This window comes from Abramis brama, assembly GCF_963993115.1.
Source record: "Abramis brama genome assembly, chromosome: 4".
NCBI lineage: Eukaryota > Metazoa > Chordata > Actinopteri > Cypriniformes > Leuciscidae > Abramis > Abramis brama.
In genome coordinates, this window is record NC_139966.1 from 18,470,633 (window position 1) to 18,495,942 (window position 25,310).

A 25,310-nucleotide genomic window follows, 5' to 3' on the forward strand; every position below is an offset into this window, starting at 1 on the left:
CCATCTTTACCGTCACAGTAACACACACAGCTGTGTATCACCAGTGCAACAGACCCTCTCGAACAGTGTCGTGACGTGTTCCCAACATTGTTAAAGCGACATACACCGGTATTGCGGTATATTAAAAATGTATATCATAACAAAAATAAACACCGGTATTCAGTATGAACTGATATACCGCCCAGCACTAATATATATATATTGTTGTATAATATTAAGAAAATGCAATTACCTGCCTCCTTGTTTATTGTAGATGCCGTTTTGTTACACATATTTAGCCAATGTATTGGATATAATGCATTGCATTCAATGTTGTTATTTATTTTGTTTGTAAAAGATGGCTTATATTGTTTTGGCATAGATGTACAGTAATTGGTTATGTATGTATATGTGACTGTGCCAACCCATGTTGAGAGGAGCAGAAAAGTGCAATTATGTTTGTGCGCTAGAGGACTCCTAGAACTTTAAATGAACTCAGCCATCTTAGTTGAGTTTACTGGAGTTCAAGGACATGAAGAGGTTGACCGCTTGCACATGCCTGGAGAAGGATCTGGGAAACTTTGGAGGAGTGTCAACCTAACGCCTGTTAAAAACAACAGGAGTATAAAAGACTGATGAACTGACTGCCTCAGGGGATACTGATACGCCAGTGCCCCCGACGCCTAGAAGCCCAGAGCTGAGGACAAGAAACCCCAAGCAGAAGAGAAGAAGCCCAGAGCTTACTACACCTTTGATTTAAAACATGATTATTGTATTTTATACTTAAATGATGAAGTTTTATTTGCCTTTATACTTTTATTTATTATAAAAAGAAAAGTAACCAATTAAAAGAAATTTAATTGATTACAAAATCTGCCTTCTGAGATTTATGATGCTGGAAGACTTTTAATGAGAACATACCACAGGGGAGTCTTCTGACCAAATTGTAAGTACCTTTTGAATGCTTACGGTTTAGGTCAGATTTGACTTTCTTTACCTTACCTGAGAATAATAAATAAATAGGTAAAAGGTGTTAAGAGTAAAGTACACACCGTAAAACATGGCGCCCAACGTTTTAGGGGCATTGCTCCATCGACCCCTGGCCACGGTCGATCGAGCAATGCTTGCCCATTCGCTTCCGCACTCGTACGCTTGAGTATAGGAGTACGAACTTTGAATGCTAGTAAATTACCAACTAAAAGGCAACCTGTAAGACCCCAAAAATGTTAATAATCTAGAAAAGATTATTTAAAGGAACAACCCATAAAGGGTTAAAATAAAAGACGTCTAAGAGAAACTTCTGGAAAAGATAGTATTTAAAAATACAGACCCAGAAAGGGAGAATATTGCTGTTATAATAAAGGCCAGAAAGGGCAAAGATTAATATAAAATAAAATTCCGTGAGAGTGGAAAATATAAAAATACAATTCCGTGAGAGTGGAAAAATGAATGCTATAATGCATACCCAGAAAGGGCAAAGATTAATGTAATAATAATAAAACCCAGAAGGGTTAAAACAAAAGTCGACTAAGAGAAATTTAGCCAGAAAGTAATAATCTAGAAAAGATTATTTAAAGGAAAATCCCAGAAAGGGTTGAACAGAGATTATTTATAGACAGCCCAGAAAGGGTTGAACGCGCGTAGAACAAATAACTTTATGAGCGAGAGCCGTAAAGATTGAGAAAGCCGTGAAAAAAGAGAGACAGAAAGTCTCAAACGGCTAGCCTCAGAGAGTAAGAGGCAGAGACTGGCTAAAAGATAAGACTTGTCAGTGGAGGACGCTTCGCTTATGACAGGGCAAGCAGTAAAATCCAGCAATGTAGATATCTAACATGAGGAGATTCTCATGTATTAAAATGAAAACTAGCCTTCCAGGCAGACACAACGGTTCTAGTAAATGTAATCGAGGCTCCGCTATGGAGATAGACCGAAATGGTTAAAACTTAAAGACTGAGGTAGGTCTAACATGAAGTGGAAAAATGTGTACATGTAATAACATTACAGAATAAGACTTCTAGACAAGGAATAATGGTTAATAATGATTAATGACTGTTAACAAACAGCTAAGAAATGTTTTTCTAAATATTACGAATGATAGAGTGCTAAAAAGAATTTAAACCACCAGACCTGGATAGACAGGCTATATCAAATTGATGATAATATCTTTAAACAAACAGGAAATGCACCTAACATTGTCAGAAGACAGTTTTATGAAGTGAAATATGCAGGCTAAAAGTAGGATTTATAATCTGTAACAATATGTGTTGGGAAAATGGGATGTTATCTGGAATATTAAAATAAAAATAAAAAGTGTAATGAAAGTATAATTATTGGTCCTGGAACAGCCAGGATGATTTTATTGTAAAATAGGTGTACCGGTTAAAGAGACAGAGTCTGTGAGCATAGCTCAGACTCGAAGAGCCAACAGTGGTGCATGCCAGATCGTCTCCCACACTGTATTACAGAGAAGAGCTCGTACTTCAGAACGCTTAAAGGCTGAAAGACCTGTAAAACGATAGTTATGAAAACTTAAGGGAGGCACTGACAACAAAATAAGTCAGGTAAACTTTATTTTAATATAAAGTTAAATAATAGTTTATGATGGAGTAAAAATGGTAATTGAAGGGACATAATTACAAATAACAGACAATGAAGAAAATGGGAGATAAAATATTAACAATAAACTTGTTAAGTAACAATGCAAAGAGTAACAACTTTAGAAATGGGAAAAGATGTCCCGGAAGGACTCTCTCGGCCGTCCATGCCTCCAAATGAGAGTTTTACAACAGAGTCAGGGTGAGTTAAAGTCCAATACCTCTGATACACAACACAGAAAGTGAAAGCAGGTAATCAAATAATATTATGTTGAATGTAACAAATATATACTTTTAATATTGAATGATTAGTCAGAGGTTAATGTAGTAAAAACAGAGGACTAAATACAAATATTCTGATAGAAAGAAATAAAGTAGGATGCTATTAAAGGTAGGGTAGGTAGGATTTGTCTAAAAAACTTATTTTCCAAATTTGTTTAAACTTTATTTATACATCAATACATAATTAAAATGTAAGTACTCTGAAAAAGAAAGTATAAAAATCGAGTGTCTGTAGACCTCTCACGACTGTTTTAAAGACAGCTCATTATTTCCATTCACTCCACCACCTCCCTTCTGGGCTCCTTCCAAAGCCACGCCCCCAAAACACATGAACGTGCGACTCCGACCGCTGAGCTGAACACGCATTATAAGACCAGGAGAGGAAGGAGCACAGTGCATGTAGTGACATCATGTCAGAATCACATGTAATATAAAAATCTAATGCTAATTGCTTATGAATATAAACAAATAAGATGTATTTTAGTACTCACTATCAAGACAAAATAAAAGCAAAACATTATAATAAAAGGATGATTGATATCTTATGTTGTAACAACTATTAATAGCCAGATAAAAAAGGAAAGAGGTTTCTTAAAAAAGTACAATTGTTTGTAAAACTATGTGCACTGAAGACTGAAGACTGAAGATTTCAGTTTGAAGTCCGAAAGAGAAGCATGTTAGGGGGAGTGATTTTTCTCCTGGTACAGCCTAGCACGCAGAGCTCACGGGAGTATCTCAAGGTTGCTCAACAGCATTTTTGCCAGACAAACTCAGCAATACATGGAGAAACAGGGTTTGAATTAAACTGTTTTGAAAAACGGGAAAATAGACCGCCAGGTACACTAACTGATTTAGCTCTAAAGCTTTAAAAAATGTTGGGGGGACTTAACCTCTTATATAGACTAAGCCTTTGTCTGGCTGGACTAAAAGGTTCAGACAATTTTAAAGAAACCACAGTGATATTATATTAATACAGCTGATAAGCTAGCTTGACTTAAAGAAAAGTAGAGAAACGGAAACAGAATGTATAATATATAATAGATATTGGACCAAATTTAACACCTTAGTGCAGTGCTTCTCAAATAGTGGGGAGCGACCCCCTGGGGGGGCTCGGAGCGATGCCAGGGGGGGCGCACGAGACCCCGGGGAACATGCTTTTTCAGGAAGTTTTTTTTTGCACTGAACAAGAGCACACAACACAGAGCAGGAGATATGAAGTGCAGATAACAAACCCTTAAGAGACACCATGGAAAAATATTTAACAGGGATGAAAAGAAAGGCGGAGAGAGACGGAGATAATGAGACAAACGTAAGTCTCCCGAAAGCTAAGACGAGGAAATATGACGAAGCGTATGTTGCGCTTGGCTTCACTGTGACTGCGGTGGGAGACGAAGTAAGACCGGTATGTTTACTGTGTCTAAAAATGTTGGCAGCGGACAGCATGAAGCCAAATAAATAAAGGCATCACTTAAAGACATTACACCCCAATCACGCTGATAAACCGCTTGAGTTTTTTCAGCGAAAACGTGCCGAATATTGCCAACAATCGTCTCGCTTTGTGAGTGTTACTTCAGTCCTGACTTCTTCATTTTGATAAAAAAATAAATAAATCAGCACAAATTGTTTTATTCATTTTTGTTTTATAGATCAAAGTGTTTTATATATTGTGCTCCATGTCATGATAGAAACACGGAAGCAATGTGCAAGTTAACTCTTTCTCTTTATTGAATAACAAGTTGATGATAGACGCAGTCCAGAGTGAAACAGGGTAGTGGCGCAGGGACTTCGATGGTCAGATGAGTGCCGTGATGAAGAGTGGTGACGTGACGTGATAATTCCAGGGTGAACATCCACGGGAACACGAACAGGAGACGAAGAGACACCAAGACTGGAACGAAGACGAGATCACACACTGGGAACCACATTCAACGATCTGACAAAGGAGATGAGAATTGAGTGAGTATATATAGGTGCTGAGATGAGCTGCAGCTGGTGACGGGAGTGATGAGCTTGATCGCTGATGAGTGATAATCAGCCGACACGCCCACACAATCAGCACACAACACACAACAACAGAAACACGAGACAAGAAAGAGGCATAGGATTTATGAACCGTGACAGTACCCCCTCCCCTAGGAACGCCTTCTGGCTTTCCCAGGCTCCCTTACCTGCCGATTGTAATCATCGATAAGGGAGTGATCCAGGATGTCTCTAGCCGGTACCCAACTCCTCTCCTCCGGACCGTAACCTTCCCAGTCCACCAAGTACTGAAATCCGCGTCCCCTCCGTCTTGAGTCCAGAACGCGACTGACCGAATAAGTAGGTTCCCCGTCTACGAGTCGCGGCGGGGGGGGAACCGGGACTGGCGGATTAATGCGAGCAAAAAAAATGGGCTTGATTTTGGACACATGAAAGACGGGATGAATCCTCCTGTACACTGGAGGAAGATTGAGACGGACTGTCAACGGACTAATGATTTTAGTGACAGAGAATGGGCCAATAAATTTAGGCGCAAGCTTATTAGAAACGGAGCGGAGAGGAATGTCCTTGGTAGAAAGCCACACTTTGGAACCGACGACGTATACGGGAGGCTTACGCCGGTGGCGATCGGCTTTGGCCTTAGTGCGCGCCCCCACTTGGAGTAGAGTCTTACGGGCTCTAGTCCAAGTGCGGCGACACCTCTGGACGAAGGCGTGGGCGGAGGGGACCGCGACTTCGGATTCCAGACTAGGAAAAATAGGTGGCTGGTACCCTAAACTACATTCAAACGGTGATAGGCCCGTGGATGACACTGGCAACGTGTTGTGGGCGTACTCCACCATAGACAGTTGCTGGCTCCAAGAGGAAGGATTCTTGGACACTAAACATCGCAACATTCTCTCCAAATCCTGGTTGGCTCGCTCAGTTTGACCATTGCTCTGGGGATGAAACCCAGAGGAAAGACTGACAGTCGCACCCAGGCATTTACAAAACTCTCGCCAGAATTTGGACACAAATTGGGGTCCCCTGTCAGAAACCACGTCTGTCAGGAGGCCATGTAGCCGAAAGATGTGGTTAACGACAATCAACGCTGTCTCCTTGGCTGAGGGTAATTTGGGCAAGGGAACGAAATGGGCCGCCTTCGAGAACCGGTCCACCACTGTCAAAACTACCGTGTGACCCTGGGAGGGTGGGAGGGCGGTGACAAAATCTAGAGCGATATGGGACCAGGGTCTCGAAGGCACCGGCAGCGGTTGAAGTAACCCATCTGGAGGACGATTGGAAGTCTTACCCGTGGCACAAACTGAGCAAGCCAAGACAAAATTGTGAACGTCACGAGCCATGAGAGGCCACCAGAATCGTTGCTTGACCAAAAATTTAGTGCGATTAACTCCTGGATGGCAAGCCACATTGGAACAATGTCCCCACTGAATAACGCTGGACCTTAAACTCTCAGGCACAAATAAACGATTCGGTGGACAACGAGTCGGAGGCGTTACCCCTTCTAAGGCCTTCTTGACCTTCGATTCGATCTCCCATGTGAGTGTAGAGATGAATAGAGACTCTGGTAAAATGCACTCGGGAGTAGACGGCGTTCGGAACGGTCAAAAATGCGCGATAAAGAATCGGGTTTGATGTTTTTGGAACCCGGGCGGTACGAGAGAGTAAAATCAAAACGGCCGAAAAAAAGAGCCCACCGAGCCTGCCTGGAATTTAGTCTTTTAGCCGTCCGAATATATTCCAAGTTCTTGTGATCGGTCCAGACGATAAAAGGTACCCCCGACCCTTCTAACCAATGGCGCCATTCCTCCAATGCTAACTTGACTGCCAACAACTCTCTGTTGCCAATGTCATAATTGCGCTCCGCAGGGGATAAACTATGAGACAAAAACGCGCAAGGATGCATCTTATCGTCTGAAGGAGAATGCTGGGATAGCACTGCACCTACCCCCACCTCTGACGCATCGACCTCCACCACGAACTGACGTGATGGATCAGGGGTTATCAGAATGGGGGCTGAAACGAAGCAACCCTTCAGTTTGGCAAACGCAGCCTCGGCTGCGTCTGACCACCTGATCGTCGTTCTGGGGGAGGTCAAGGCGGTCAGAGGCGTGGCTAGTTGGCTGAAATTGCAAATGAAACGCCGGTAGAAATTGGCAAATCCCAGAAACCTCTGTAGGGCCTTACGGGAATCTGGGCTTGGCCATTCTACCACAGCCTTGATCTTCTCAGGATCCATGCGTGTTCCCTCAACCGACACGATGTAACCTAAAAAAGGAACAGACTGTGCATGAAAATCGCATTTCTCCGCCTTGACAAAAAGCCCATTCTCTAGCAACCTCTGGAGCACTTGTCGGACGTGTTGCACATGTTCCTGGAGAGACGAAGAAAAAATCAATATGTCGTCCAGGTAGACATATATGAACTGATCGACCATGTCTCGCAACACGTCGTTGACAAGTGCTTGGAAGACCGCTGGGGAGTTGGACAGCCCGAAGGGCATGACCAAGTATTCAAAGTGCCCCCTGGGGGTGTTAAAAGCGGTCTTCCATTCATCCCCCTCCCTGATGCGGACCAAATGATAAGCATTACGTAAATCCAATTTTGTGAAGACGGACGCTCCCTGCAACCTCTCGAAGGCTGAAGACATCAACGGCAAAGGATAAGTATTCTTTACCGTGATGCTGTTCAGCCCCCGGTAGTCAATACAAGGTTGCAGGGACCCGTCCTTCTTCCCCACAAAAAAGAACCCCGCCCCCGCTGGAGAAGAGGAAGGACGGATGAACCCTGTTGCTAGAGAATCAGAAATATATTTCTCCATGGCCTCCCTCTCTGGAACAGAGAGTGAATATTACTTGCCCTTAGGCGGAGACGTACCTGGCAGTAACTCTATGGCACAGTCATAGGGACGATGCGGGGGAAGAGAAGCAGCCCGAGACTTACTGAACACCTCCTTCAGGTCCAGGTACTCCGCGGGAACGTTAGATAAATCCACTGCCTCCTCCTGAAACACAGGGACAGAAACAGACGGACAGGCAGACACTAGACAAGACTTATGACAAAAACTGCTCCACGCAGACACAGAATTGGATAGCCAGTCCACTCTAGGGTTGTGACGGGTGAGCCAGGGGTGACCAAGGACAATGGGTGCGAGGGGAGTGTCCAGAATGTAAAAGGAGATAGTTTCTGTGTGATTTCCTGATGTGATGAGAGTGATGTCTTCGGTGATGAATGAGATGGTGGGAAGTTCCTGGCCATTGAGAGCGTGTACTGAGATCTTGTGTGTGAGGGGTCTGAGGGGAACTTGGAGTTTACGTGCAAAAGAATGGTCCATGAAATTACCTTCTGCTCCAGAATCCAGCAGTGCTTGACAGTCGTGAAGGTGAGTTGACCATCTCAGTCTTACCGGAAGGAGAGTAGATGTGGATGAGGACTTCTCGGCGGAGATCCCACCCGATAGTAGCCTCATACTTACTATCGGGCTGGGCCTTTTAACGGGCAGTTATAGGCGAAGTGGCCCGCTCCTCCACAGTACATGCAGAGGCCCTGGGAACTCCGCCTCTCCTTCTCCTCCCGGGAAAGCCGGGCTCGACCCACCTGCATGGGCTCGTGATCGCAGACAGGGCTGACCGCGTCCCCGCCTCCAAATTGTTGGCCCTCGAACCCACCTGTGGGACGACTGGGCAGAGTGCGACGATTCATTCGTGATAACCGTGCGTCCACTCTTAATGCCAACGCGATCAGGTCGTTGAGTGAAGTTGGAAGGTCCATGGCATAAATCTCCTTCTGGACGCGGTCAGCCAGCCCATGCAGGAACATATCCCACTGCGCCTCCTCGTTCCATTGACTCTCCGCCGCAAGAGTCCGAAACTCGATGGAAAAGTCCGAAACGGATCTCTCTCCCTGTCGCAAATCGGCCAGCATCCTTGCTGCCTCTCGTCCAGCGACGGCCCGGTCGAAAACTCGTTTCATCTCGGCGGAGAGCTCCTGGAACGAGGCACAGCATGGGTCTTGATTCTCCCACACCGCTGTTCCCCAGAGTGCCGTCTTCCCAGTCAGCAGCGTCAAGACAAAGGCGACCTTGGTTTGCTCGTTATTGAATGTTCTGGGCTGAAGAGAAAAGTGCATGGAGCATCGTGTTAAGAAAGCTCGACATAAATTGGGTTCACCTGCATAGGACTCAGGAACTGGTAGGCGGGGCTCCGACTGGGAGGGGTTCTCTGGTGGTGGTGGGGGAACCAGCGGTGTGGGGGGCGCAGCAGGACCTCGCAGATGTTGAAGCTGTTGGGTGAGCCCGGACACCTGCGCCACTAGAGCCTGAACAGCGCGAGCTGTATCGCTGAGGTTCTTCTCCTGGGAGTCCATTCGAAGTATGCTGCTGTTCACGAATTCCTCCAGCGATCTGGTAGAGCTACTCGCTGCTTCCATCGATCGGTCAGATCGTTCTGTCATGATAGAAACACGGAAGCAATGTGCAAGTTAACTCTTTCTCTTTATTGAATAACAAGTTGATGATAGACGCAGTCCAGAGTGAAACAGGGTAGTGGCGCAGGGACTTCGATGGTCAGATGAGTGCCGTGATGAAGAGTGGTGACGTGACGTGATAATTCCAGGGTGAACATCCACGGGAACACGAACAGGAGACGAAGAGACACCAAGACTGGAACGAAGACGAGATCACACACTGGGAACCACATTCAACGATCTGACAAAGGAGATGAGAATTGAGTGAGTATATATAGGTGCTGAGATGAGCTGCAGCTGGTGACGGGAGTGATGAGCTTGATTGCTGATGAGTGATAATCAGCCGACACGCCCACACAATCAGCACACAACACACAACAACAGAAACACGAGACAAGAAAGAGGCATAGGATTTATGAACCGTGACACTCCTGAGTTAATGTTGCTGATCAATTTGAATTTATTAATATTTATTAATTATATTTTATTTTATTTTTCAGTATCAACTGGTCAAAAAATGTTTACACTTTAAATAAGGATTGATTTTTTTTTTTTTTTCAGGCAAATTGATGCACTTTAAGTATTTTATGTTACAGACTAAAAAACAATGTTAATAAATTTATTCTTTGTTGTAAGTTGATCTATATTTCTTTCTTTTTTTGTTTTCTTTAATGTTAATAAGGATACAATGTTATGCAGAGGTGTACTTATAACAATTGTATAGACAAATTATACTATTTACAGTCGCGGCAGAGAGTTGGGGGGCGCGAAATGTTTACTTCATCCTAGGGGGGGCATAACAGAAAATAATTGAGAAGCACTGCCTTAGTGAGAATTTAATCTTTGAAGTTTTGACTGATCACAAGATACATATTCCTACATGGAGACAGACATTATAATATTATTATTGTTTATGTTAAAGATATAATACTATTGCATATGTTAAAGATATGCAACAATTATAATGGAGTAATTTAAAAGTCAAATATAGATGTTAAATATAGTGAACAAGAAATAAGATATTAAAATAATTAAGTGGGTTACATATTATAGTAGTTCATGGATTTTTAGGGAGTTCTAGCGTCTGGCGTTGCATGAGTGCACTCCCAATGCTGGGTCGCACAAGGAAAGGAATTTGTTGTTAACCCCAATGCCAAACAGATATGTGGATGATCCACTGTGATGACCCCTATAACGGGAGAAGCCGGAAGAAACATAGAGAGAAAAAGTGGATGGATCGTAGGAATGAATTTAGGCCCCGTTTACACGATGGGAAAACGCAGATATTTCCCTGCGTTTTGGCCTGTCATTTACACGAAAACGCTGTTTTTATCCCAGAAAACGATTATTTCTAAAAACTCTGGCCAAAGTGGAGATTTCTGAAAACGCCGGTTATGTGTTGCCGTGTCAACTGGGAGAAACGGGGTTTTAGGTTCTCAAACGTCACATTATGCGCCAGAAAATGCTTACGTCATGTGAGCGCCCTATGTTTACAGTTTGTTTGGCTACTATTTGATCATGGATGCTGTTAAAGTGGTACTCATTTTTACTTTTGTGCAAACGCTTTTGGCCTGTTTGCATTTGCTTCGCTGTCTGTCCACACGAACGAACCTCGCGCCATGTCTGTTGTTTTGAAAGGAACAGGAAGTCGCTCGTGCTATTCGTTGTTGTCGTTTTTTGAGGATTCTGATTGGCTTGCATGGCTTTATCCTTCTCCCTACACTGCCGCCCATTGTATTTATGCGGGTTGATGTAAACGACAACTTTTTTTGAAAACGATGTTGTGTGCACAATGTTATTTTTGAAAACGGAGGGGGAGAAATATTCGTTTCTCTAAATACCCGGCTATGTGTAAATATAAAAAAATAATAATAATGATAATAATCATGATAAAATAATAATGTACATAACAAAAGTAAATGTATAATTATTACTACGGTGGAAGAGATAGTGACTGCTTTAGACTGAGCAAATAGTTTTAGGATATTTAGAACAAAGACAAGGTTTGAATATTGATTAACTGAAATGAGTTCTAATATAAATATTAAGATATGCAGCAGAGTGATCAAAATGCAAGAACAGCTGTTAATAGCCTACTAATAAAAGTTGCAGGCAAGATGTGATAAATGAAATTAATATTTTTCATTTTACAGCTATTTAACAAACTGAAAATCAAAAGTACTGCATACAAAGTGACTGTAAGAAATGTCTGAATAAGCTTACTGTACATGGAGATTAGACATTTACAGATGTAAAAATAATAATAAAAGTGAGGATAGTTTACTAAGAAATTTGGAGTTATTAGAACATTTCCTCTGATTTAAGAGGAATTTGATCCTTGCTATAAAAAACAAGGTGACAAATGAAATTGAAATTAACAATAAAAGTATGATTTAGATAAAGAAAAGCTTCTTAAGTTAGAGATAACTAGAGAGGTATTAACAGGACTGAGGTTAATTTAACGATGAATTGAAAAAGAAGATTGTCAACAAACAATGAAAGAACCTAGTGTGTTGTTGTCTGCCAGGAATGTAGGATGAGTTATCCTCAAAGTAATAATGAATGACCCAGTGACTATCGGCGAGCACATGGATGCATAGGACTGTTAATGTAACAGGGTTGCAGTGGACTAAATGCGATGAATGTTTGAAAGACATTAACCAAAGTAATTTGCTGGTATATATGGTAGGCAATAGGCATAGAATTTGGGGCATGGACCTTTGGTGATTTAACCATTTAAGGCAAAATTATGGAACAAAGGTGTACGAAGAAATCAGACCTGGAAACAGCTGGGTATTTCTAGCGTCGTAAATATGGTCATAATGTATTGAAATAAATACAAATGACGTGCAAGGCAAGTGGCTGCTGGTTTTGTCACAGGAGACTTGGGAGAACACTAGAGAGCCTAAAATCTTGCTTTGAAGAAGGAAATATTCCAACCAAAGTGAGAAATGGTTAATGGAAACAATTGCTAAAAGCTATTTACAATATAGCGTAAGAATTGATCACAATAAAAAATCTCCCAAAAAGGGGGAATGTGATTAAATGAATAATATATATAATTTAAAAAAAAAGAAAAAAAGTGATTGAAAGGCAAATACATGATTGGAAGGCAGAGCTGATCCTGTGTGCCAGTGAACTTCTGGAAGGGGGAGAGCCTGCTAGCAGAGGTTCACTCAGCACGACAGGCTGGTCCTCAAGGAAAAAGGGAACAGGACCACCAGCAAAGCACCTCGATTGCCTGTGCCAAGAGAAAGAGCTGGCACAAGATTAACAAAACAGTAAAATATTAAAAGTTTTTGATGTGGGTAGAATGATACTTTGGAATTTACTTATCAAAAACAATTAAAGTAAATAGTCCAAAAAGAGGGAAGAATAATGCTGAAATATAGAAAAATCCTGCTAATATAAATCAATTGCTGTGGGTAAATAATAATTATTGATTGTTTAAATTATTATGAATGTAGCAGCAATTTGGCATTTTGTTGATTTTATTGTAGCCTAACTGTACAAGCGATTTAAGTGAACTAAAGTTTTTGGGAGCAAAATAAAGCAGGAAGTTGTGCTATAAAGCTAATGTGGAAAATCTACAAGTATAAAATATAGAAAGTGGGAAAAACATATTTAATAGTACATAAAGGAAGAACATTTGAATAGTGCACTATGAGACTACTGAAATTATGGGATTCTCATATCTGCATAATCTCAATATCTGCATGAATCCACTGTATAAAGCACTAGAATATAGGTGAAGTAAATTAGGGTCAAAAATTGGAGAAAATTAAATTAGTATTACAAACAGAAAGAACAAGATGTTTTAAAGTGAGTGTCCTGATAGAAATATTTAATAGGAAGGTAAACAAAGATTATTCACTGTAAGGCGAATCTACCCTAAAGGAACATTACAGGAAATTAAGATTTTGTCGATAAGAGAGAAAAGTATACATTTGGTTAGAACTGGAATATTTGGGGAAAATGGAAAGACATCTGTAAACACTGCAACAGTTTAGTCAGTCTTAGCAAAGTTTAAGAAGAACATTCATGGACAAATTAAATATGAATTGTGTAAGAATGTTATTTAGAAAATGGCATAGAAGCAAATCCTAAAAGTCTTAATACAGTTATGGAGACTTATTAGGTGATAATGAAACTAATATTTTGAAAACTATTAAATAATATGAAGAATGTTGAAAAATATTTTAGCATTGGCTAGAAGGAAAAATAACCAAGAGATAATGGTAATATAAGATAAAATAATACATGGATAGGAGGCTAATACCTCCTACTTGTAGTTAGAGTGAGAAATGAAAAATGATATAAAACATGGGTTATTTTTAAACATCATCCTAAATATCATGATAGAATTAAAAATTAAAATAGACAGTATTTCTTTTTAGAAAAAAAAAAAAAATGTGTGCACGTACTTGGCAGCAGAAACAAAGCAACATGACATCATGACTTTGCGTAAACATACACGCCACTTTCAAGTCAAGTGGTGTTATCTATATGCATTTTGCGCTATCCGCGTGTATGTTCACGCCGTCATCTTCCGCGTGTATGTTTACGCCGTTAAATGTCAGAGTGATTTCGCGTGTATGTATACGCCGTTAAATGTCCAAACGAAACGGAGCAAAATGTATATCTACATCTGGGGAGCGATATTTTTTTTCCTAGGATGGTAGGGGAAGACTCATAAATGGTATTAACCCCAGTGACGGGTAGGTTTAGGGACGGAGTTGGGGTAGGTCACATTTATACAGTAATGTAACGTTAAGCCAACGGCGTTGATAAACACGCTGAAAAGCGATTATGCGTGTTGATAGCACGCCAAAAATGGAAATACGAATTGGTGTGTCATACATACGCCATTTCATGAGATTAGTCTGAACAAAGAGTGATATTAAATCACGAATACATGATGATAGCATATGGAGTATGTAGGCCAATAATATTTAATGAGAGTCACATAAAATAGATTAGGATTATGGAAAATATTGCAGTATCTGTTATATTAAAGTATTCTAATATGCAGAAAGAAGACTAGAAAGACTAGAAAAAATTGGGAGAGAAACTGGACAAGGATGGTCAATCAACTTGTAGAAGAGTGGAGAAAACAACTTAAAGTTAATTTAGTATGTTTCCATAACAAACAAAAAGAAATGAATAATTGAAAATTAGCTCATTATGAATAATAGGTGCTAGTAGACATATTGTAATGTTGACCTGATTGACACTCCTGGATGCAGGCTTATCATGCAAGTGTTTGAGAACAGCAAGAGAGCAGATGAGGACAAACAAGCTCTCATTATGATCCATGCAAGAGCACCAAATGGCCTAGACTGAATCTGGAACCCTTCCAAAGAAGGGGGCGGAAATAGCATAAGAAGTCCTACATAGTTTGTATATGCCTCTTATTCAGTCACAAAATAGACTGTAAAACAAGATAGACTGTAATAGCAAGAAACGGCCGCTCTGCATCCACCAGCACTAAGACCTCAGCTGGGGTCAGTTAAGCCTTTTGGGAAATCCTGGTAAATATTATTACTTTATTATTTTAATGATTTATAAAAAATAAATAAAATAAAAACCATAGAACTAAAAGGACTATTGTGAAGTGGGTGTTTGATATTGTAAACACGAATGTACTTATGATAAAATGTAATAATTTTGTCATCTATAATGCCAAGTATTTATGGTTTTTACTGACTGATAAAAACATGTTGATTTAAGAAAACAAAATATATTGCTGTAAATGAATAAATAATATTCTAATTGAATTATGTGGAAATGTATTATACTATAGTAACAAACAAATCTGGGGTTAGAAAAGATTATACCTTTTAGATTTAACTAAGGAGATGTTTAGGGGGAGAACTCCTGATAAGACGATTTAATTATTGGGTTCATTTTTGTGGATTTAAAATGTGTGTGATGCCACCAAACGCTGATGTAACAAAGTGTGAACCTTATAATGGGGATGTAAAGATAATTTATAGTAAGAAATTACTGAAAATAATGTTGTTGTTTTTGCTTTTGAAATATTTTGAAATCTTTATGAATTAAAGAATCCCTTGCCTTCAGTGGACTTTGAATGTATATAATATATTAAGTAAAATAAAATATATGCTATGCTAATTGAAGAAGAAACTCTTGTGACCGTAGGGTATGTTAAAAGACGAACTTGTAAATGTAATTTAAAATACAAAAGGTTTAAAGATGGACATTATTAACTTGAGATTGTTTATGAACTTTACAATGGGAACCTTATGTATAACAAGGAACAATTTGATTTATATAATTTATGTTTGAACATATATATTGTTCTCAGAAATTAAGGGAAACATTAGAAGAATTACTCTGGATACAAAGGTTTAATAACTGGATTGTTCTGATTATAGTAAATGTATGAAATGTAACCATAATTAAATAATTGTAGGATGTGATATGTTTATGCAACAATTACTACAAAAGGGTTTGTTATATTTGATGTTACAATTATGATATCTGAGAATCTGTTAATGCTTAAACATCCCCCTTGGTTTGAACCAGTCTAGAAATTTCTTCAATATTCAAACAGTGCACAAGGTTTCTTTTTTATTATTGCTTGTAAACGTCCAGTTCCAAACCTCTGGGTCAAATATTTTCAAGCATCTCATTTTCTCATTCAAATATCTTACACCAAATCCAGTAATCATTTCTTAACCCTCTGAGGTCGACAAACGCACGGGCGTTTGGTTTGGAACTGGACGTTTACAAGCAATAATAAAAAAGAAACCTTGTGCACTGTTTGAATATTGAAGAAATTTCTAGACTGGTTCAAACCAAGGGTGATGTTTAAACTTGTAGTTGGGGCAAGAAAACCCATCATACCCCAGATACTGACTTTGTGCCCTAAAGATCCCAGTATATGTAGCGGCTCACGTTTCCACGTTTCACCTGGAAGCGCATCCCCTAGCTGGGCTTCTGCATACCTTGTCTGATGCTGAGCCAGGGGAGGAGCCGCGACTCCTAGGGAAGACCGGGTGCTTTAAGTAATGGATTCTTTTTGAGATCCAAATTGGCCTAATATATGATAAACAAGCAGAGCACAAAGTTTTGCCCCTTTGATAAATAAATAATTTTAATACAATTACAAAAGAAATATAATTGATTATTTCTGTTATGGGAACCAGAAAACAAAACTGGGTGAAATATTGCATGATCTGTAACAAACCTTTATTTAAGAATGATGGACAAATGTCCATGTTATTGGTAACGTTTGATGAAGTGAACAAAGTTTGTGCTACAATTATGAGAATGAAGGATAAAGAGTCAGGATAATTGCATGAAGAAGTGTATAGTTGTATAATATCAAGAAAATGCAATTACCTGCCTCCTTGTTTATTATAAATGCCTTTATTGTTACACATATTTAGCCAATGTATTGGATATAATGCATTGCATTCAATGTTGTTATTTGTTTTAGATGTACAGTAATTGGTTATGTGACTGTGCCAACCCATGTTAAGAGGAGCAGAAAAGTGTGATTATGTGTGTGTGCTAGAGGACTCCTAGAACTTTAAATGAACTCAGCCATCTTAGTTGAGTTTACTGGAGTTCAAGGACATGAAGAGGTGGACCGCTTGCACCTGTCTGGAGAAGGATCTGGGAAACTTTGGAGGAGTGTCAACCTAACGCCTGTTAAAAACAACAGGAGTATAAAAGACTGATGAACTGACTGCCTCAGGGGATACTGATACGCCAGTGCCCCCGACGCCTAGAAGCCCAGAGCTGAGGACAAGAAACCCCGAGCAGAAGATAAGAAGCCCAGAGCTCACTACACCTTTGATTCAAAATGTGATTATTGTATCTTATACTTAAACGATTAAGTTCTATTTAGTTCTATAAAGAAATTTAATTGATTACAAAATCTGCCTTCTGAGATTTATGATGCTGGAAGACTTTTAATGAGAACATACCACAGAGGAGTCTTCTGACCAAATTTGCTTACGGTTTAGGTCAGATTTGACTTTCTTTACCTTACCTGAGAATAATAAATAAATAGGTAAAAGGTGTTAAGAGTAAAGTACACACCGTAAAACAGCATACAAGAGCACTGAAGCGTACATGTATTTTAAATCAGGATGGGTGAATGATCCTCGAGTTTATCATCTGGAGATGAAGAAACTTTTCTTATTTACAGGAAAGGTAAGATATTTGTTTACTTAACTTTACTAGCTAGTGGTGTAACAATACCCTAATTTCACGATTCGATACATATCAGGATACTAAACTCACAATACGATATTATTGCGATACTCCAACACATATAATAAAAGGTTAAAGGGGACCTATTATGCAAAATTCACTTTTGTATGTTGTTTGGACATAAATGTGTGTTGGCAGTATGTGTACACAACCACCCTATAGTGATAAAAATCCACTCACTCCTTTTTTTTTTAATCTCCATAAATCAAAAGCAGTCTCTCCAAACGACCCGTTTTCAGAATGTGGCTTTAGTGACATCACTAAAGCCACAGGCCCCGCCCCCGAGTGTTGACTGACACTGCCGTTATAACTTAGACCCGCCCTGATCGAGTTCACTGCGAGTTGTACACATCAGCCATTGCTGCAGCAATGCACTCACGAGAAGCATAGAAGTATCTCCCAAGCGTTGAAGGTGTTGTAGCTGGATGTATTCATTCACATAGCTCTCTCTATTTACTCTTGAAATCTGCCAGCCACTGAAGATGAGGTGGATTCATTTTGTTTTCAAAGAAAATCCTCCCTCAACTCAACAGAAATTGATGTAAGTTACTTATGCACTTCTTATACTGTTTACTCAGCTCTAACAGTGATTTTCTGAAGAAAAACTGATGCTTCATCTTTTGTGTGACATACAGTAAACTTTATTAAACTCATCAGTATATTTTGTGTCATCATTCAGACAATTAGATCGTCAGACGGAGTCCTACAGCAGGCTTACATTAATAGTGTATACAACAAGCAATGCCAAATAGGTTATAATCGTAATTAAACTAAACTATACCTTTTCCAACTCCATACAGCATATATTCTCTGACTCTGTAGGCATTTTTATGGTCGAAATGAACACCATTACTGTGACTGTCTGTTTTATTATTATAATCTTTACTGTTCTCTGGCTCTGATCGCGGCTGCTTAGGCTCCGCCCCCTGTCCCGTGAACCAGCAGCTCATTAGCATTTAAAGGAGAAGCACTAAAACAGTGCGTTTTTCACAGACCCAAAAAATTATGATTTAAACGTGCTGTAAATAAAATTCTGTTGGGTATTTTGAGCTAAAACTTCACATAGACACTCTGGGGACATCAGAGAATTATTTTACATCTTGTGAAAAGGGGCATAATAGGTCCCCTTTAAGAAAAAATGTACTGTTGATTAAATGCTAAATTTGATATAACATTGTGGGTGTAAATGAATAGGCTTGGACAGTGGTGACACCAGAATAAATATATTCATGATTCTGAACCTGAAAATAATATAGAATTATTTTAGATGAATATGCTTGCACTCTGTCACTGGCTAGATATATTTAAAATAATGTAACTTAGGCCACTTTTTACTGGTAACATAAGACTTATAAGTATAACATAAGCATTATCAGGACCCACTAATATTCCCCAATTATTATACATTATATTCAACATAATATATTGTAGTTTAATGTAGTACTGACTCTGAAAATGTAAATTTTCTCACAGGGTCATTTTTATTTTGGGTGTACTATCCACGATACATATTGTTGCATTTTTGTATTGCGATATATTGTGACACGATATATTGTTACACCCCTACTAGCTACTCTACTAACTTGCTACGTGGTGCTAGCTAGGTGGAAAAGCTAGGTCAATGCTAGGATAATAATTAACAATTGCCAATCGAAAACATAATGTAGAAAATAGCTAGGAGTCTTAGATAATGTTATATGTTGAACTTAAACATCATTGGTAATCTGGCTATATTGCTAAATTTATAATTCTCAATTTGTGTTTCATACTTAAGGTTAAGCATTCACAAAACCTTTCTGTGACCCCAACACATCCCTGGATCACAGTCCAAGAGGACGGGACAGTACTTATGGCTCATTGCACCTGTAAGGCAGGCCTAGGAGAGGTCTGCTCTCATGCAGCAGCTCTTCTGTACTCCGTGTTGGCTGCTGCTGATATTAAAGACGGGCAGGCTTGTACCGAGAAGCCTTGTGCTTGGGCTCAGACAAGTATGAACTCTGTCAGAGGGGTCCCATATGAAGAGATCTGCAACATCAGTTTCTCTCATAAACAAGAGCCACGTTCAAGCCGTGAAGATCAAGGTCCTGGCTGTCCTGATATCAGACCATCAGATAAAGACTGCCAAGCATTCTTTGAGGCGCTTCATAATAGTGAATTGCAGGAGTCCAAACCAAAGGAGAGTGCCATCCTCTCTGTCATTGAGGGCCACTCCCACAGGTAAGATGCTCTGCTCCACAGAGAGACTGAAAAGCTGTGCATTAGGCCATGTGGGCAGTCATGGCCTAATGGTTACAGAATTGGACTGGTGATCCAAAGGTTACTGGTTCGATTCCAGTACCAGCAGGAAATGACTGAGGTGCCCTTGAGCAAGGCACCTAACCCCCAAATGCTCCCCGGGCGCCACACAGGGCTGCCCGCTGCTCCGGGTGTGTGTCCATGTTTGCAGTGTGTGTGTGTTCACTACTCACTACTCTGCTCCTAATGTGTGTGCACTAACTTGGATGGGTTAAATGCAGAGGTCAAATTCCAAGAATGGGTTACCATACTTGGCCGTCACTTTCACACTTTTTTCACTTTCACTTTCACTCTTTTGTGGCTTGCACATAATACTTTACAACTCATCTCAGTTATGACAGGGGAAAACAAAAACATGGGTAATGTTTCTCTATCACAGGTACATCCCAAAGGTGATGCAACTGGACTTGCCAGCTCCTCTTTCCACATTGTACTCACGCACCTGGCTGGAGATGGACTTTTCCTTGCTGCTGATTGAGAGTACCAAGGTCTTTGATGATCTACATCTAACGAAGCAACAGGTAAACATTATAAACATTCTCCTTTTAGTTTGACCTACTTCAATTGTATTGGAGCGTAATAGCCATAATGATCAGGCTGTTTTGGTACAACTCTTAATATTTCAGTGTATCAGTTCAGGTGAAATAAATGATAAGCCTTTTATAAGCCAGTAAATCAATGCTTTTTTTTTTTAAATTATCATAATGCAACACCTGGTAAATGATAGACATGTTCACATTTTAATGTGAGAGCTTGTAGAATACAATGTGAGAACTTGCAGAACAAAAATCTGAACTTGTATGTTAAAATTTGCACTTGTAAAAAATATTCACACACGTGATCTGAATTTGAATTCACACAAAGAAAAAAAAAACACTCAAGAGAGCTTGCATCACAAAGTGGCAAATCTGTGCGCCTCGACTTTTGCATTACATGTTTGCAGCTGTCATGTTCATGTACATATCAATCTACACATTTGTGAATTTTTTTTTTTTCCTGTGACAGGTGTGTAAACATTTCTACAAGTGCAAATTTTCAAGTTACAAGTACAGATTTTTTGTTCTGCAAGTTCTCACATCGTATTCTACAAGCTCTCACATTTTGCAACATACTGTATTTACCTGCATGCTTACATTCCAATCTTTGTCAGATGGGGTCAACAAAATGAGGACAAAGCAAGGGAAAGCTTTGTTGCTATGATGCAAGACCACCATGAAGACTTCCAGGTGAGGGCATCAGGGTTCATCATCAACCCAGAACTCCCCTGGATTGGAGCATCACCTGATGGTGTGGTAGCCTGCACTTGCCATGGAGATGGCGTTTTAGAGATAAAATGCCCCTTCAAAACCAGGAACTGCTCCCTCACTGAAAGCTGCAAGGATTCCTCATTCTGTCTTGGCATAGGAGAGGATGGGGTCATGGCACTGAGACATTTCCACAAGTACATGTATCAAGTGCAGGCACAAATGCACATTGCAGAGGTGAGTTACTGTGACTTCATGGTGTGGACACCACAGGAAGTTTTCACCCAGCAAATTCCATATGATCCTATCTTCTTCCACGATGCTTATGGCAAAGTGGTGAATTTCATCAAGACTGGAGTGCTCCCTGAGCTGCTGGGGAAATGGTATACAGCACCACGCCTTAGTCCCATATACACCACAGCCACAAAACAGCCTGAAGTGGGATGCTACTGTGGTCAACCTGCAGGCACAGATGTCATCATTTGCACATCTGGAAATTGTAGGCGAAAGCACTTTCACAAGACCTGCCTTAAGCTGACCAGGGTGCCCAAGACATGGAAATGTGTGGAGTGCAGAAAATAGAATGTGATGGAAAATGTATAAATTGCACATGTAATGTAAACTGTTACTGCAATGTGACCATGTACAATAAACATCACTAAAGTGTTGTAACTGAATGAATAACAATTTATTTCAAAAGTAATTTCAGCCAATATCAATATATACACATTTGTGATAGTCTACTTGTTTTAGAAACAAGACAAACACAAAACAATTTTACATGAAACTCTAAGTAACTAAGTAACAGCCTTGTATAAAAAACAAAGATCCAAATATATATTACATTTATACACAATTGTTTAGCATTGTGACACTAAGGAAAACAATGTTACTGACACCCATGCTATTGTGAGGGCACAACAGATTGGCAAATGTTGCACAGAGCACAGCACACTCTGACCATCTTGTCAAGAGATGTAAGCTCTCCTGGAGTTGCAGTCAGGCAGAGAGAAATGGGTATTGTGCTTTGTAAAATTGTGTACTTATTCCTCACAAGACCAATCACTCGTTCAACATGAATTCGAACAGCTGCTAGCCCCCTTGAATACTCAAGTTCACTTGGATGCAGTTGCTTTTTCCCTCTAGTAAAGGCAGGTATTTTGAGATGAGCACTGTACAATCCCACAGCATCTCCTACTGTGAACCCTCGATCTGCTAGGACCAAATCACCAGGTAACAGATTTTCCAGGTATCCACAGTTCTCTGTAATGTGCCTGTCACTTGCTCGCCCTCCCCAGCCACGAGACACAAACGATATGACTCCCTGTGGAGTTATTGATTTCAAGTACTTGGCAGTATTGTGGTGCTTATATTATGAGTATGTTTGTGCTCGGGCTCTCAAGTTTTTAGGTCTCTCGATGAAAATTTCAAAGCAGTCTATTATGGATGTACAATTTCTGTAACTACTATTTTTGAAACACATGGGTAAACTAATTTGAATCTGTTCCTTACTTGGCCACAATATGAATCCAGACATCCTATCATGCAAGACATTTAACGTACTGTTAAAAATTCGGCCTGCAGTAGGCTTTGACACATGAAATATGAAAAGAAGTGCAGTGGTAAATTCAGTCTCATTCTCATTAGAGTCATTAAAAAGCTTTGAAAGGTATTCAATCCAGGTCCCACCTTAAGGAACTCTGACAAAAAAGTGAAGACAACCATCAGCTTGGCAAAGGATGGAAGGCCAGTTAAGTCCTGCACCATGTCATCATTGTCCTTGAAGGTTTCCTGGCTGAAGGATAACTTGTTAACCCTCTGGGGTCTAAGGTGTTTTTGGGGTCCTTGAGATGTTCTGACATGCCCTGACATTTTTGCTTTTTTCAGTTGCTTATAAACATATTAATGGCAAAGGTGTAAATTCACTCTATATAGCACAAACAGGGCTACCATCATATGTGAGCACCATGCATGTACATGTTTGTATTTTTGAGAGAATAATGTTTATGCATGGTTATTGAAAAAACTAAAAACTAAAGTTTCTGAAATAAGGCCATAAAACACATTCTAAATATGTGCCAATAAGACTTTTGACTAATGGATGTCATCGCCTAGTGTTTTTTCTTCAAAATTATGTGAAAATCATCCTGCCTAATCATTCACAGAACACAATGCATTGATTTAAATTTTGCAAAACACTTTCTGTCTGGAAAGGCAATATGCGGAGTGGGCGTCAACGATCATGCATATTTAGAGGTTTGCACCTGGAGACAATGGGGCCGCATACTTAATGAGCCATTCATTCAGGTGTGTCACAAGAAAGAATGCAAGAGCAACAGTTGGAAGCATCTCGTGTTTTTTTTATTTTTCCACAAATTGTGCTTGCAAATTGGCCTATAAAATCAAAAGGAAAACATGTCTAGTAATTGTGCAGTTAATTCTCATACTGTATTTTAAGTTTTGGAATATTTATCCTCTCCCCAAATTTGTCACTAATAAAACACAATAAAAAATGATTTTAAAGAAAAGGCTTATATTTACCTTTTATTAGTTTGTTTACATCTACCTTGTATTTTTTTTTATTAAAAAGGTTACAATTACAACAACAATTCAAGTGCAATCTTTCTTTGTAAAAACTAAAGTATACATTTTATCATACATATTTCAAAGTTAAGGATTCATTACTTGAATATAGCCTAAGCTACATTGGAATAAACACTATAACATATTATTTGATTATTTTTGACAAAACATACTATATTTAACATATGAGCAAAAATTGGCAAACAAAAGCTTATTTGAGGTGGCAGATATTTTACAGTAAAAATGTATAATCTACACTGTAAACCCGAATGTTCAAAATAATTAATTGTAATAAGTAGTGTAAACTTAAAATGTTCTTAAAGTTATACTTACTTAAAAATGTTGAGTGCCAGTAGCAATTTCCTTCTTTTTGAGTTTATTAAACTTGTAATTTTTGAGTAATATGAACATTTTTGTATTTTATGTAACTGCTACTTAAAATTATTAACTCAGAGTTACTTAAAACTATATGGATTTATGTCTTATTTTGAAAAAACAAATAAATAAATCAAATCAAGAACGAATTAAGAATAAATCAATTGCATCTGATAAATTTGTATATATATACAAATATCACACACACACACGCACGGGCCTATATACAATTATAAAGAATTCATTGTTAGTTCGCATGTTACAAGGTTTAATAAATTACATTTAAAAAAAATATTTTTTAAAAAGCGCTTCCACCGGAAGCGCTCTTATTTTGTAGTATTTGCGTGCACTTCCTCTTCAAACAGCAGAGCAAACCGGAGCCGAGGAGAAGAGCGGGAAACTTGACCGGAGAGGAGCACTCAGCTCTGGCCAAATGAGTTGTGAATGTAAGTAGTCAACATAAAACTTTCTTGAATGTTTGTTTCTGGAGGTTCAACGTGTTTCTAAGACGGACAATGTGAGTCACGTTAGCAATGTAAAACGATTACCCGTTAGGTCAGCAAGCTAACATGCAAAGCCATCCCATATGCGTCAAAATTCGCGCCTGCCGCGTCTAGTTACACGCGTGACCACTTTGTGTGCATTCGCGCGTCAAGAGCGAAATTGACGCGTGTAAAATCAAAAGTTTGAAGAGAAATTTACGCGCGTCAAAGACGAAGTCCGGGGGCGAAAGTTTCGAAACCTGTTGGCGGCCATCTTTTTTAGATGTTTATCGAGCATTAGCAATAGCATTAATCGAGAGAGTCACCGCTCGTATATGCTCTGGAGAGCAGAAACAGCTGCGTAGAGGACATCGTCGCAGTACTTGGGTCCACCAAACCCTCCGGAGGGTTTCAGGAGTTTCACAATTTGCTTCAAGAGGTAGGTTTGGTGGACCTAACGGTGAGGACGCTGACGAGGACAGCGTAGGCCGTATAAAGCCTCGGCCTCGAGTGGTCGCTGCCTGACGAGCCCGCGCTGTACAGCCCGGCGCAAGGTTCACCCTCACCCGCACCTAATCTGTCATTTATTTTTGTTTTGATAATAAATGGAGCCAGCCTCCAAAAGTGAAACCTGTCCTGTGATTTTTTGAAAAATTTTTATATTGTGTTTGTTTTCTTTACATTAGATTAATAAAGTTTCATATAATCTAGAATAGATATGTAATAAATAGCCGAATGCTATCTCTCATATAGAAATCGAGTTTGTATGTGAAAGATTTGCTTTG

The 25,310-nt window shown here is 39.5% G+C and overlaps 1 long non-coding RNA gene across 1 annotated transcript; it reads left to right on the forward strand.

Annotated features, from left to right (window-relative positions):
* Positions 1-19,657: 19,657 nt before the first annotated feature.
* LOC311080828 lies at positions 19,658-21,618 on the forward strand. Its single transcript, XR_014605727.1, has 3 exons — positions 19,658-19,763; positions 20,221-20,362; positions 20,992-21,618. It is a non-coding gene; the product is annotated as an uncharacterized lncRNA (long non-coding RNA).
* Positions 21,619-25,310: the final 3,692 nt, after the last annotated feature.